Below are 16,050 nucleotides of genomic sequence, written 5' to 3' on the forward strand. Positions count from 1 at the left end.
CACAGCATATAGTCCTCTGAGAGGAAAGACTCCACTGAGGAGTTACCTAGAGGGAATTGGCCTGTGTACATGTCTGGGGCAGGGTTCCTGGTTACTTATTGATACAGGAGGGCCTAGCCCACTATGGCAGCAACACTCTTAGGCAGGCAGTCCTGGGCTGTATAAAAAGGCTAGCCAAGAGTGACCCCGACCAGTGAGTGAGAGAGAGAACAAGGCAGCAAGCAACGTTCCTCGTGGGTTCTGCTTCATGGCGGCCCTCCATAGTGGCCTGGGACTTAACGAGCAGACCAAATGAACCCTTTGCTCCTCTAAGACGACTGTGACCAGCGGGTTTCATCAGAGCAGCCGAAAAGAGACTGGACCACATGTAAAGCTTTAAGGTGCCTTCTTCCTTGGTATTAAACTATGAAATGAAGATGCACAGTTGTAAGGGGTAATAGAACTATATTCTGTCATCGTTAGAGGGTAATGCTAGATTCATAATCATTGACATAGTAACTGCGTAACTTCCGTAGCAACATTCCTCTGCAAAGTATTATAAACACACTTTGCTTTGAAATATTCCGCACAAGGCACTCCAATGAATAAATTCCTCAAACCTTATGGGCTTTTTAATATATGTTCCACTAACTAATTAACTTCCATCTAAATCGCCTGAAAAGCAACTGAGAACTTATGAAACATTATGAAATAAAATGGCATTTTTCTTTGTTTTTAGAAAAACAACTTCTTTGTTCATTGCCTTTGGCTTTGATTTCCTCTGTTATGGAGACACGTGCTTCTACGTGTTTCTTAAGAAGAGAATCGGGTGACGTCAACGATCACAGCGCCAAGGAGTACAAGCCACCACTCCCAGAAGCACATGACACCAACCAGCCTGCATGGGTTAGTAGGATGCCAGCCTTAAGCATTGCAGCTAAGTACACTGAAAACACATCTCCCACTTCTCCCTGTCTTCTCCATTTATATCATAACTGTTATTCATTAAGCAGTTACATTCCAGATGATGGTTTAAGGGGTCTATAAATGTAGTTCATTTGAGAAATAAAAGTGGAAGGAAGCAGGAGGTGGAGACAGTGCTGAGGGTGGAAGAAATGAAGTAAGGGGAGGAGGAGGGGAGAGTGGGAGGAGGAGGGGAAGGAGGGGGAGGAGGGGGAGGGTCCTCCAAAACCAAATCTATATGAAAATTCCAGAAGAAAACCCGCTGTGTCCATGTTACGATATAAATGTTAGGTAGAGCATGGTGGCTCACACCTTTAGCCCCAGCCCTTGAGAGGCAGTACCAGGTGGATCTCTGTGAGTTCAAAGTCAACCTAGTCTACAAAGCAAGTCCCAGGCCAGCCAGGGCTATAGATAATGATAGTCTGGCTCAAAATAATAATAATAATAATAATAATAATAATAATAATAATAATAATAATAATAATAATAATAATAATAATAAAAAACACATTTTAGAAACTCCATAATGTGCTTATTTTCTGTTTGTTTATCGTTATGTCCATTTTTTTTTAAATAAAACACCTGAGGATCAGAGAAGTTAGAGAGTGCCACAGTTCAGAAATCCCAGAGATGAAGCCACATACGCAATCTGTGTTACTTCTATATAATGTAGTAACAGTACTTCATGACAAGAGCATGGGGCTACATGATGAGGATGGCTACTCAACTATTGCCAACCCAGGAGCAAGAAGAAGGGAAGAGTAAGACCGGGATCTCAGTGTCCCCGTGACCCAGCTTCCTAAGGTGTCCATCACCTCCTGAAAGGCTGAGGCTAAGGCTTGAACACAAAGGCATTGGGGGTCATTCAAGCCCCGAGCTGCGGCAAAGATCTCCGTGATCACAGGGCACTTCATCCAAGCCACTGCACCAGGGGCCTCTTAACTCTGACAGTCATCAAAATCGGTAGCTAGAGGACAGATTTCTGGGCATCGTTCCAGTTCCTGGTCCAGCGAGCCTGGGAATGGTCCCAATGCACATTTGCAATGAGCTCCTGAGTAACAGGTGTTGTCCGGGGACCTGTTTGAAGAGCCACTGCAGTACAGTACAGAATTTGGCCCTGTCAGGTAAACGACTTGAAATAAGAATGTTTGTTTATTCTCATGGCTGACAGCCAATGTCCTTTGCGGGGGGGGGGGGGGTGGGGGGGTGGGGGGGGCAGACAATGAGGACATGGGAACAGGTGCTGGGGTTTCAACCAGGCGTGTCGGATCACAAAACATAGCAGCCCTGTTTAAGAGTTTTTTGGGAGGAGCCTCATAACATCACTCTTCAAATCCAAGTGGGAGAAATGCCCCCAGTGAACGTCACTCTCATCTTTTCTGGATGTCTTTAACGACTTCTTAATAGATATGCATATGTGTGTGCATACACACGGGTCTGAAAAGGAGAGCATTACTCGAGCATCCATTTTCTGAATCATGTCACTGGACTGCCCTGGTCCAGGCTGGCAGCTGATGTCATACAGCCTATGAGCAACACTAAGTGGCACCAAAGATGCTGCGTCCCTCACACAAGCCTGTTGTTGCCTGTGCGCCACTGGTACACATGAGCTTGCTCTTTGCCTTCTAGGGTCAAGACTGGAGCTTGTGATTTACAGCTATGGTAAATTTGCTTATGCTAAAAATTATGCCAAGTCTCGGGTTTGGAATGAGATTTTATGGGCCAAGCAGTAAACCCCATAAAAATCAGGGTTTAAAATGGAAAATGTTATTCAGACTAATTATGAGTCGTGCAATCGGGGCGCTGCAGCAGCAGCTTTACTTCAACATTCTCCTAAACGAGACCACGAGAAGAACACATGTGCTACAGACACAGCCCAGAGTCTTGGTCACCAAGTAGAGAAAGCCTACAGTGGCAAAGAGGTGTGACTGCCATCAACATCCCTGTGGCAATTTCCTCATTAAACTGCTATACAGTAAGCCTGCTCAAGCTGCAGACAAAGGACAAAGAATAGTAAATTTTAGTGTGAAAGAGAAGAAGAGAAAAAAAAAAACAAGAATAAATACCCCCTGAATTTGGGAAAAAGTGATGTTTGTTCGGAAATTTTTTTTCAAAGCCATTTTGAATAAAAATAAACTCACTATGAATTCAATAGCTGAAAGCATTTAACTTTGGGGATACAAACAAATTAAATACATGAAAACTGTTTCTGCCGTAATCGCTGCAATTGATAGGACTTTGATGATGGGCTATTATTTTCGTTCAGCTTCATTTCAATTGAAATAATAGCCCCACAAACAAACACTAAAGTCCATGATAACTGGTTGTACTATGGGAGATAAAGTGAGTCCTAAATGGGAAATGTTATTTCCTTTGCCTAAAACGCACAGGTGAAGTTTCTTGGGAATTCATACCAAGTCAGTCTACTATTCTGGATTTGTCGTAGTGAGGAACGGCCTACACTGAGCAAGGTACGGAGAAAAGGCTAAGCTTTGAATATGCATAGTTTGAACATGGCTCCTAAAGGCTCACATACTGAAAGCTTTAATTCCCCAATGTGAGGGCTTTGAGGAATGGAATCTTTGAGAGGTGAGGCTTAATGAAGGTGATTGTGTCATGAGGTCAAGGCCTGGGAGGGGAGTACAGTCTGACTCACAGGAGGAACTTGCTATCAGCTGATCTACTCCACACTCTTGATGCCTGCATGCAGCCCCACTTCCTGTCCACTGCTCTTCCATGATGACCCAACAAGAAAGACCAGATCTATTCTAAGACTTCCAGCTCCCAAAGCTGCAAGCCAAACAAAACTACTTTCTTTATAAAATACTTAGCTTCAGATCTCTCTCTCTCTCTCATTCTCTCTCTCTCTCTCTCTCTCTCTCTCTCTCTCTCTCTCTCTCGCTCTCTCTCTCTCTCCTTTTATCCATCCCCTTTCTTAACCTCCCTCTTCCTCTCTTTTCCCTCTCTCTCCCTTCTTTTCTCTCTAACACACACACAGACACACACGTACAGACACACACACACAGACATACACAGCCACACAGACACACACACACACACCACTCAGAGATAGATACCAATACCAATAAAAAAAATAAACTCTTTAAGAATGAAGACCAAAACACTGATATTCAAGGCAAATTATACAAAAAAAAAACATTATGGCATATTGCTGAAAAGATATTACCCAATTTAATTTTTGCTTCATCAATATTTTAAAGAATTGGTGCAAACCTCAATCTTCCTCCTCTCATTTCACATTTCAATAGCATGAAAGAATGTGCACTAAAATGAAAATGAAGTTAATATGCGCTTGGAGAAAAGTTAAAGTGGAAGTTATCAAGGTATTCTATCTCGGGGCAGAATAACATGTGCTCAGTAGAAAACAAAAACTGCATCTAGACACACGGCACAACCAGCTTCCAGCTTCAGATCAAGAGCTTGAGGGTGTAGATCAGGTCTGAAGCACTGCCTACTGTGGTCACATCCCACTCTTTAATGCCACTACAGGAAAATAGCACAAAATGGAGGTGGTAATATTTGCCAACAACAGTACATTTGAATGTCAAAACCATTATTCATGATGTCATGAATTTTGCAGACATTTTGGAGGAGGAGATGCCCTTTTTCTCATTTCTATATAAGTATTGGTAATATAAAGAAAATCAATATTAATATGTAGAAAGACTGTAACCCAAAGAGTTGTCATTAAATCAGCATCATGCCTGAGACTACTGGGAATCTTCCAAATGTATTTGCTTGTTTGTCTTTGAAAAATGAGTGTACTACTGTGGGTGTCAGGCACTGTGCAGAGTTAGTGAGACACAACCTTTGCACTTAAAAAAAAATGTACAGTCCTTAACAGTTGATGGCTTCTAGGGAAATGAGAGATAATGGTTCTCGTGTTGTGATCCCTGGTAGGTCAACCACACTCTGATGGATGGCCTCACACCTGGGAGTACATAGTCAACACAAATTGGACTCAGTGGCTTATTAAGAAAAGAAAAAAGTGTGCATGAAGTTGGGAAAGGTATGGGTTTTGAAGGAGTTAGGGAGTGGGTGCGAGCAAAATGCATTATATGAAATCTCTGAGAATTATTAATACATTTAATATAAAATTCTATATTCTAATTTATAATCAGCACTAATGTAAAATTACTATATTTTAATGAAGAATCCTGAGAAGGGAATCCATTACTCTTTTGCTTTGTTTTTTGTTTTGTTTTGTTTTGTTTTGTTTTATTATCCTCTATGCTCCTCCTGCCTACATAGATGGGTTAGCCATCTATTTAGAGTTACTTGAAGGCTGGTGTCATGTTCTGTCATGGAACTAAGCCGTGGCTTAGACCCTGCCTTGTCTTTGCATTGTGGCTTACTTCACTCGGTGACACTGATTGGCAGAGCCTCCACTGACCCTGCTCATCTGGGAACCTCAGAGCAAGCCTGCCTTTTCATATGGGATCACTCCTCATCCTGTAGCCCAGTATCTGGATAGCTCCCCTGAGCTCTAGCTGGGTAACCCGAGTTTCCCAAGTCAGCCATTTGGTGCTTCTCTCCAGAACCACCCACAAGCTTAGCATAAGCAATGTATTTTATAGTCAGAACACACTATATGGCCATAGAAATAGCGGCCGTATTACATCTATAAAAATTTAAGCTAATTCTAACACTGTTCATTCAAGGCACACGCCATTAAATAAACCAGTGCTAATCAATATATGCATTAAATATGTGCAGTAAAATTACTAAAGAGACCACCTATACCCAAAGACCACCATCAGAAATAGCTAACGGCCCCAAGTACATGGTTTATTACCCATCGGAGTAATACGTTTTGAACCTGCCTTAAAAGACCAACCGGCTAACATGAACAAAGGTTCTTTGCCAGCGGATTCGGCTATTTTTAAAAACTATGCTTTTAAGCAAAGGGTCTATACAAAGCATAGAACCTGGCCAGCTCTAGCTCTCACATGCCTGTCTCCACAAGAAATGCTTTTCATAAAACAACCCAGGGTGCTTCCACTGGTCGCTTCTGTGTTCTCAGACGTCGGAGAACAAGGCACCAGGCTTCTGGCTGTTCTGCAAGCTGAGCTGATACCCAGAAAAGTCCCCATTAAATGGGGGATGGCTTACACTGTGAAAGGTCAACTTTGTTGCAGGCTTTCTGGAGCAAATTTGAGAACCCCGTTCCACAGAAGATCACCCCAGAAAAACCCATGGGGTGGTTTCAGAGACGTTCAGAGCCAACTACATTCAGGTCAACATATTTATAAGTTATGAAGCTTAAAGAATCATTTCAGCTGTGTTCTGAGCATAAACTTTAGAAAGTTCTGCTAGACTGAAGGCTACCTGCCAGAAAAAAAAAACAACCCACATTTAATTTTAGAAACTCAGGCTGTTTCCATATGATGAGTCCACAGTTTCCCACCGTGAGCAACCAAAGCTTACTTACCTATGCTGTGCGGTGTGGTAAATGGACAGCGTGTCTGCTTAATAGACGCTAAGGTCAGGCAGAAACTTTCCCCTAATTATTTAGAAAAAGGGGATTCCAATCAACGTGAAGCAGGCAGACTGGGAATGAGCCTAGCTGTCATTGGAAATCACAGTTGCTGTCAAGGAAGTAATTAGAAGGGGAAAAAAGCTGTCTGTATGCTGAACAGATCAATAAACATGGCAGGTCTTCCTAACTCAAAGGTTACTGACTACTTCTCTAGCCCACTCGGGTGAAAAGGATGTCTGTCTAGGAACCCTTTTTGTCAATCCTCTGTCAGGTGCTCTGGGCCAATGGAATACCTCAGAAGAGCATTTGAAAACGCTTACGAGCACATAATATGACACCATAAGCCCATTTAAATTAACGACAGGCAACAGGCGAAGGATCAACAGGCAATGGTGGAAGAATGGCTGCCGATGGTCCTTTTGGATCTAGAGTGGGTACATCTATTTGAGAGAGAGAGAGAGAGAGAGAGAGAGAGAGAGAGAGAGAGAGAGAGAGAGGAACAATTTCACTAATGTCTTAACAAGCTTTCTTCCCTTAGTTTCTCTCTCATTATACAAGCCCACAGTCTCTTGAGCAAAGGAAGTCATTTGTTCCAGGCTCCCAACATCAAAGAAGCCAAGTTAGCCACAACAGGTTGTCAGCAGGAGCATCATTGCTTCTTCACGCTTGCTGCCTGTGGGTTCTATAATGAGCATATGCTTAAAAACCTTTGCCTCCGGTGCCATAGCTAACACAGCCCAACGCGGTCAGCTTTAGAGCCAATCTTTGCACATTGTTAACAAATGTCATGAAATCCAGGAACTCCGCTTTTAAACAGCTGTCACAATTCACTAGCTTCTAATATCTCATCCTCAAAGAGGAGAGAAGTTAATGAGATTCAATCTGCCCAGGTTCTGAAAACTTAATTTTGAAGTTATAGACCCTAATAAAGGCATATTAGCACCTAGCTGATACACTAAGTTTGGCTTTTAGCAGTTGGAATTGCATGCCATCCTGTCTGCCTGAGCCCAGGTGGTTTGTCCTGGTAATTGGAGGTTTTAAAGACTCTTAGAATACACCACATACCTTTTGTTTTATTTCAGATGTTCTTTGACCTTAACTAACTGATAAAACTCAGTGCTCTGCATTCACTTTAAAAAAAAAAAAACATGGCCTTCTATTTTGAAAGAAAAGGCAAGTGTTAAGTGTCTGATTTTTGTTCCCTCTGAGATAATCTTCCCCCACCTCAAAAACCGAAACAAAATAAAAACTAAAAACATATACACCCACTAAGTTGCCTGTATCAGCAACTACAATTACAAATGCTGCAAAGTATAGTGAAGGGCCCATGTTGACATTAGACAGATGCCCCTTCTAAATCCACCACTACTCAACATCTGACAGCGGCTTGGCCTTTCAGAAATCCACAAACACTCCAGAAAACGTCTCTGAGTCTAAAAACTTCACTGTAGGGTAATCATATCAGGGAAGAGAGAAGCCAAGATCTAGCTATGATAGATGCTATGCATGGAGTCAAATTACACTTTCTAGAAGCTACTATGAACCATGCTTATGATGGGCCAGCCTCTGGACTAAACACTTAGCCTGTGTTGACTCATGTGTGCCTTAAAGAGACCCAAGGAAGCATGCAGTTATCACTTCACACTCATTTTATGTCACTTGAATAGCAAATCGCAGCAGACTTGACGGCTGAAGCAACGTGAGTTTATCACCTCATGATTTCCTCAGGTCAAGAAACTAGCACATTTGAGCAGAGGTTTCTGCTCAAGGTTGCAAGCCAAGGCAGAACTGAGGTGTGTCTGTCTGCAAGCCACAGCTCACCAAGGGTAGTTAGCATAGAGGCTGCTTCCACACTGTCATGTCCCCCAGCTCCTTCCAGTTATTTTCGCTCCTGACAGAAACTTGGAATCTTTAAAGACTGGAGTTTCATTTTCACTTTTTTTTTCCAAAAGGCAAGAACAATAGTGCTGTGACTATACATATATCAATGTCCTTCTGCAGCCATGAGCCAAGTTGTTTATATATGCCTGGCCCCCTGCAACCATTAACCAGAGTATGCAAAATGCATCTGTGCCTGCAGCCATCAGCCAGAGTGTTCATATGCCAATGTGTACCTGCACCACCTACTGGAGCATGACACCATGGTACCTCGGATGGGATCGCACCTCCTTTGGAAAATCATCATCATCCTTTTCACCCCATCAAAGAAAGGACAGTCAGCCAATGGTCTCTCACACCTTCTTAATGATGGCTCAGAACCATGACCAGATTCCTCACCTATGTCCAAACAAGCTTAAAACTAACCGCTCCGTGTTTCACAATTCTGTCATCACCAGGATTCCCCCCAAGGATTCTCCATCATAACTCAGTCCTCTCTACCAATTCCTCTTCAGGCCAGGGCCATGCCCTTCATTGGACCTCATATAACTGTGATAACAATTTCAGAATCCCTCTCTGACAAGCATCTCCTGTTAACCCCATTCCAGCAATTCTTCTAACACCTCCTATCCCGGCTTCTAGCAGCACTGAAGGCCAAAAGTTAAGACTCAATAGCATGTGCTTCCTGACATCTGGAAACATCCTGTAGATTCCTGAAAGGGCTCAGCACATTGCTCCTCTGCTGACTCTACTTCAGACTAAACCCTCCAGTCAAGCATTCCTCAATACTGTGAGGCAGGAATAGTCCCTGCTTTCTTTTGAGGAGCAGGTGTTGGGTCCCCATGACCTTACAGCCAATCACATATCCCCGGGGAGCACGGCCAATGCCACCATCTTGAAACCTCATTGTCTACCTGCTCCAGTCCCAGGTGGTTTATGCTACTCAAGAGTACAACCTGTGCCCTCCCGTCTCAGGAAATGAGTCTAGGAGATGGACAAACTGCCATCAGTCTCATTTGTCTAGTGGAGGAGCATCTTATGATGTCATTCAGCATTCTCGTTATCCCAGTTGGATCTCACCAACTCGGAGGAGGGAGCATTTAAACGCCAGGCCTTGGAAATGATCCTAGACTGCATGAGTCATCATGACAACCATCACGCCAGCACTTTTGCATTTGACCCTCATTTCGAGCCATCATACCCCCGTGGAAACTACAGTTGATTATTCTCGCCTGTCCATCACACATCTACAGCAAGAACTCTGCTGAAGACAAAGGAAGGCCATATCTCCTTCCCTGACTGTAAAAGTCATGGCCATAAGTTTTAGGTGCATATCGATTCCTGCCTGTAGCTGTTTCATATTCAGTGTTAATTCCATGCTTTCTGAGATCAGCGTCTTGTCCCAGGAGCCTATAATCCCATCACCTATAATCCCCACCCCCTACACACCAGCTTACCGTGTGGCTATCCTTTTGGTTCCTTATATCAATTTAAGGTCTTCCTACCTCTGGGTCTTTCTGCACACTGTTCACTCTACTCAGAAAATACTTCCCAGAAATATTAATTAACTTGTCTCTAGTGTCCAGTTCTCAGAATGAGGACCATCCTTGGCTATAGCCCCACTTGACTACATCATCCTAGGTCACTGTTTCAGATCACTATCTGAAATACGCTGTTGGTTTTTTAAATAGTCTGTCCCTATCCCTGTATGAAAATTTACAGGAAACAGATATTTTTGCATTGTTCTATACACAAATTCAAAACAATTCCAGGGATATAATAGGTGTTCAATGAATACTTATCAAATTTAAAAGAACTATAAATTAGCTTTCGTGTAGATGCTTTTAAGATAGAAATGCTAATATTTTGCATCATATCACATCATTACAACTTTAGTCCTTAAAATGGAAATGTTTTATAATCTGTAATCATTTACTACTTAATAAGACTTCATTTAAAGAACTCACCAATCTATATACTAGAGATGGAAAAAATAGCATAAGTAAAAGTTTTTAGTCTAGACCTTAATCACTGTCAGGAAAACCAGATGTGTTGGACATCTCTAATCATATTTATTATAGTAATTTGGCTTAACTGTGATTGATAAGTTCCTAATAAAATAAAGTTTTCTAAACTAGGTTATATCTCTTTTATTCTTCTCTTATATATTTTATGCCAACCTCAGTTTCCCCTATCCCCTCACTCCAGTCTGCCCCCCACTTCTCCTCTTTCCAGATCCACCTCCCTCAGAAAAGAACAGGCCTCCCAGAGGCATCAACCAAACATGCATAACAAGCTCAATATGGCCAGGCACATACCATCATACCAAGGCTGGACAAGGCAACCCAGGAGGAGGAGAAAGGTCCCACAAGCAGGCAAAAGAGGCAGAGATATCCCCTCACTCCCACTGTTAGGAATCCTACAAGAATACCAAGCTATAAAACCATAACATATATGCAGAGGACTTAAGTCAGACTTCTTTAAGATCTTGGTCTCATGTTAGCTACAGCAAAGACTCTCAGCTCCCTGGCTTCCTTATGCTACTTAGAGCCAATGACCACTGCACACACATCACATGCTTAATCCGTTCCATTCAATCCATCACCCATGAGCAAGCGCGAAAGGGACTCTGGTGGGAAATAGTCTTGGAGATGAAGTTCCACGGTAGAGCAGCTGTTTAGCAAACAGGAGGCCCCAGATCCTATCCCCAGCACCACAGAAAAATTGAACATAATTTATGCAAGTTTATTCACTCTGCTTGGTTGGGACCCGTCATTATTGTGGCAGCTGTGGGGTAAAGGAAAAAGCCATCGCTCTGACTATGGTCGATTATCATCCATAAACTTAGAGTTGTTGCAACAGTGAGTTGACGTATACCCTCTTCGCAGCCATGTCTGGGGTCTGCATGTCACTGATGGCAGGGATGGAGACACAGCTCCACACGTCTCTGGGGGAGGAATAAAGAAAATGAGGTGGTTTTTTTTTTTCATAGAACTCCACTCAGGTAAATGCAAGATTTTTAGCTTTAACACAGAAAAGAATTTCAAGACAACCCAGTATAAAGCTGAGTTGGGGTTATTAAAAGAGATTTGAAGCAGATTCTAAGCACAGGGCTTAAAAGAAAGAGAGGCGCTCAGGAAGAAAAGAAAATACACACCAAGTATAGCTGTGAGCATCTATAAGAGGCAGGTAAGTCTTAGCAGTTAACGTGAGTGTCATTTGGTTCTTCTCCTTATGCCTTAGATGGTTGCTAGGAAGCCCTCCCTGTAGTAAGCAGGATCGTGGCTCTGGAGATGCCTTGGGTGGAACTAGGATCTGACAATAGAAGACCAGAAGGCACTAGAGTTGCATGGGGGGTGAGGGTTAGGACACCTCTTTTACTGTAAATAGGGTTTCTGGTGAGATTTCTACAAAACCATAGGTTTATAGCTGGGCAGTGAAAAGGGCTTTAAGGCAACGTTAACTGCCTTTGAATTCTGGATTCTCGGGTGAGAGGCTCCAACAAGAATCTGGAGTGAGGAACTCCTTTTCTTTCTCCTGTCTATGAGCTTTCATCCTACCTCACACCGATTCTGACAGCCAACTCCAGTTAAACACACCATCCCGTTTATAAATGCCTAGTAAGGAGAATGACTGGCCCCACTCAGACTTTGATTCCAAGATGCCTTAATGAAGGAAAGTGCATGCTATATGGGCCTTTACCTGTATAAAGAGAGATGAGCTCCTCAAAGTTCCCTTAGTGATTATAGAGGGATAAAAGAAGTTAATAATTGGTTTGGTGGGTCTTTGCCAAAGAAAAAAAAAGAGTTTGCCGTTTGTTCTTGTTTCCCACAGATAATCTCTACAGCTGTGGTGCTAGCAAACGCTCTGTGCGCTCCAGAGAGTGATCTACTAAACTGTGCTCTCAGTTTTGAATGACTGGGTTTATTAAGTATATCACAATTAAAGGAAAACAAAATAGGTCACAACTAGAGAGAAGCAGTGATAGACAGCAAAGCATCGCCAACTCAGGCCCAGCTAAGAGCAAACCAAATGTAACCTCATCAAATCGGAGCTTACAAACGCCCAGCAGAAACTGAATTAGGGAGTGCTGGGGCAGCCAGGGCTTCCACTGCAGAGTTGTGGGCAGAGCAGAGCAGTCTACACACAGATGAGCTCCTGACTTGCCAGTGCCACCGTGGGCATACTTATATCACCGGAAAACCAATAGTAACCTACGAGGAAAACAGCTCACTTTCCAGCTGTTCGTTCGCAGGAACACATGTTTTCAGTCATGAGCTTTTCTCGCTGTTCTCGTCACCCCCTATTACAGAATCGGGGCAGGCACAGCCCATCACCATGCAAGGAGCCTCAGGAGACACTTTAAGACAAATACACCTGGATCTGAAATGGGACGGGGGCGGGGAAATCCTACCTTCACAGCCAGCTTCGGAGTGAGTTCAAGCAACACATGACAGTTTGCCTGTATGATGTACATTACAGCAAAGTGTCCAAGTAAACCAGCAATTAGGACAGCAATTGAGGAGGTCTCAGTGCAGACACTAGGACACGGGCAGTGGCTGCTTAGACGTTTCAGCTGAGAAGCACACTTGCCAAGGCAGAAATGAGCATCAGGCTCCGCAGGACCATAAAAACCCTTGAGTCGAGGCAGTATTTAATTAAAAAGCACATTGGCCCTGGGCAAGAGTAACTTTGGAGCCTCACCCTTGCCTGCCCTCCCTCTTCTGCTCATGTGTTCCTTGTTCATCTTATAAGGACCAACCCAGATTCCAGCTTCCTCAGAAGATTGTGAGGTCACAGATTTGTGTTTTTGTTTTTGTTTTTGTTTTTTCTGCTTCGAATCTATTTTTGCATACAATACATTATCATACAACTTAAGGTTCTCTCTTAAACAATCTCGCTTAAAATAGAAACGGTCTTGTTTCTTTCTTTACACATCGTGGTGTCTGGAACCTTGTTTGGTCGCATAAGGTGAGCTGTAGATGCTTGGTTTTGTCATCATCACAAGTCTTGAATGCCAAGTCGCTCATAAGCCATACTCTGGATTCTCAAAATCTAGTTCATCTTAATCTTAATACAATCATGTCCAAAGCAACCAACAGACACATTGCAAGAAGAAGAAGGATGTGGCCCATCTTCACGAAGGGGCTGAACCAGCAATGTCATGACAAAGACCAGTAATCTCACTCTGAAGTTAAGTGCACGTGTTCCAGGGGTATCAGAGGCTTTGCTTATAGGAGTTCTTTCTCTATTCCCCACTACCTGTCTCTAGACACAAGCCCACCCCTTTACCTCACCCACACCTGAAGCCTGTGACTGCTTTCCTAGTGGCGGGTTCATCTCTGATTAGTCCCTGCTGCTACTGACGACGAAGCCAGTCTTGATTCCCAGTTCATGGAGCTCAACAGTTAGGAGCAAGGCTTGCCTCCTGTGGGGAGAAAGCAAGCGTCCACACACAAGGCAAGGATGTGTAGTAATGGCTGCCCAGAGGCTGTAGGAGGCTTAAGGCTGAGACGGGTGGTGATGGGTCTCTCACCTCTAGATAGGTTGACTAGGTGCAGATAATGCTGCTGTTATAATAGTCTTGATTTAATTGCCCTTTCTCTCTTACATTTTTTAGGGTCTGTGTGTGAGTGGGGGTGGGGGGCCTATGGGAGCAGGTGTGGAGATGAAGGACAACTTATAGAAGTTATCCTCCCCTTCAAACTCGGGTTGTCAGGCTTGGTGGCAAACACCTTTGCATGCTGAGCCATGTGGCCAACCCTAATTGTCTTGTCTTGGTCTCTGTGTTGATGATTTCTTTCTTCCTTCTGGTTCTTGTCATTTTTTTTTTTTTTATCCATGAGCTTTTCTGGTCTTTGCCGTTCTCTCTCATTACAAGTCCCTCGCCAGATGACTTGGGAATTTGAGGCCCGTCCCGTTCACTTTCCAAGGCCGGGATGGTAATAACGCAGACAGCATGCTGACCCTGTCCTGAGAAGCTGGTTCTCACCTGACAGGGGCAGCGTGCAGACACTGCTAATCTCCATGTCCTCATTTGTCCTTCCTCCTGGGGAGCAGCTTTTGGGTCACTCTGTACCTTTTAAAAGGCACATGGCTTTGAAATAAAGATCTGAAATCAAGATAATGTTCACAGGCTGTTCTTTGTAATTCTGATTAGAACTCCAGTGAGATGACGGTATGGATTTAAATTTAGTGGATGAAATTAATAAGGCTTGGAAACTATGTGTGGGTACCAATTATCTATACTCTTTTATGCTGTCTTCCCCGTTACCATAGATAATTGAGAAATGAAATATGCAAATACTTATCTACTTTTTTTAAAAGTTGTAACCAAGAGTTTCTCACAAAGAGGAAAATGTCCTCTGGGGCTTTCTCGTTCTAGAATACCATCTTTTTTTTTTTTTTTAACTCCAATACTCTGTCAAGAATGAGATTTCTTCCCCCATTTCAATGACTGCTGTCTCAGTGCACCTGTCACTTGAGGATAGAAGGACAATATTTGAGTCTCATATCAATAGCAAGTGCCAAGTGAAGAACTTGAACCCCAACCAAGTGGGAGTGTTCTTCCGGCTTGACAATTAAGTCAAACCGAGTCTCGATTTATTAGATCCCTTCCCCTCCCTGCGGTTTGCGTGGCTCCCCTATGTACACTCCCTCTGTATACTGCCACGCTGTCTCTCTTTGCTCCTTCATTTGACAAACCGGTATTGAAATCTTCTGAATTGCAGTTAAACGCATGCATCCACTTGGCAAATATTCTTTGTTACTTTGAGCTTCGCTTTCTCCGGAGAACCAAGTAAATAAACAAACGCAACTGTTACCCTGGAATTTGCTGATTTTAAAGGGCTCCTGCTTCATGATTTCCTTTAGTGCCTCCTCCACTCATAGGCATTCAGGAAGAAGCTGATGAGCAGTGGGCCTGAACTCTGAACACATAAAGGAATGATCCACCGTAGTTCCTGACCACCACAATAAATAATCTACCTGATATTTATTTCATTTACACCCATGTAGTGTCCGCATTATGTTAAAAGTTATATAACATTGTAAAATACGATACAGGATTTCAGAGAAGTGACTTCGGTTTCAGCCCCATCTATGTCCACAGACAGTCAGTCATAGGTCACTTTGTTTGTCACTCTCCAAATCCTCTTCTGATATTTTAATTTAACTGATTCCATCCATGGCCCATGGAAAGCAGGGCTCAGCTTTACAGAAGGACTCTACTTCACTACCCTACAACCTACTGGATCAGTTATGGACACTTAGCCAATAAAAGTAACCCATAAACCAGGGAAGCCAGCCAATCTCTCTCTCTCTCTCTCTCTCTCTCTCTCTCTCTCTCTCTCTCTCTCTCTCTCTCTCATCCCCATTCTTATATCATGCTGGTTAATTTTTTATCAACTTGGCATAAGCTAGAGTCAGCTAAGGAAAGGGAACTTTAATTGAGAAAATGCCCCATAGAAAGCAAGCTAGAGTAGAGAGAGACTACGCTCAAGCTGCAGCAGGGATAGAATCTGCATGTTCATTTCTATCAAAGTGAGCCAGTCATATAGGAGAACACAGCCTGTCAGACCAGGCAATTGCCACAAACTCGTCTGCTCACTGTAGACACACATCTGCCATGGCCTTTACAGGTGATCTAAGTAAAATTCACTTCCACTGTTCATTGACTCGACTGCTTTGATCATGTCACACCTTTTGTTTTTAAGACAGTTTCTCTGTGT

This window comes from Acomys minous, assembly GCF_964271855.1.
Source record: "Acomys minous genome assembly, chromosome: 12".
Taxonomy (NCBI): Eukaryota; Metazoa; Chordata; class Mammalia; order Rodentia; family Muridae; genus Acomys; species Acomys minous.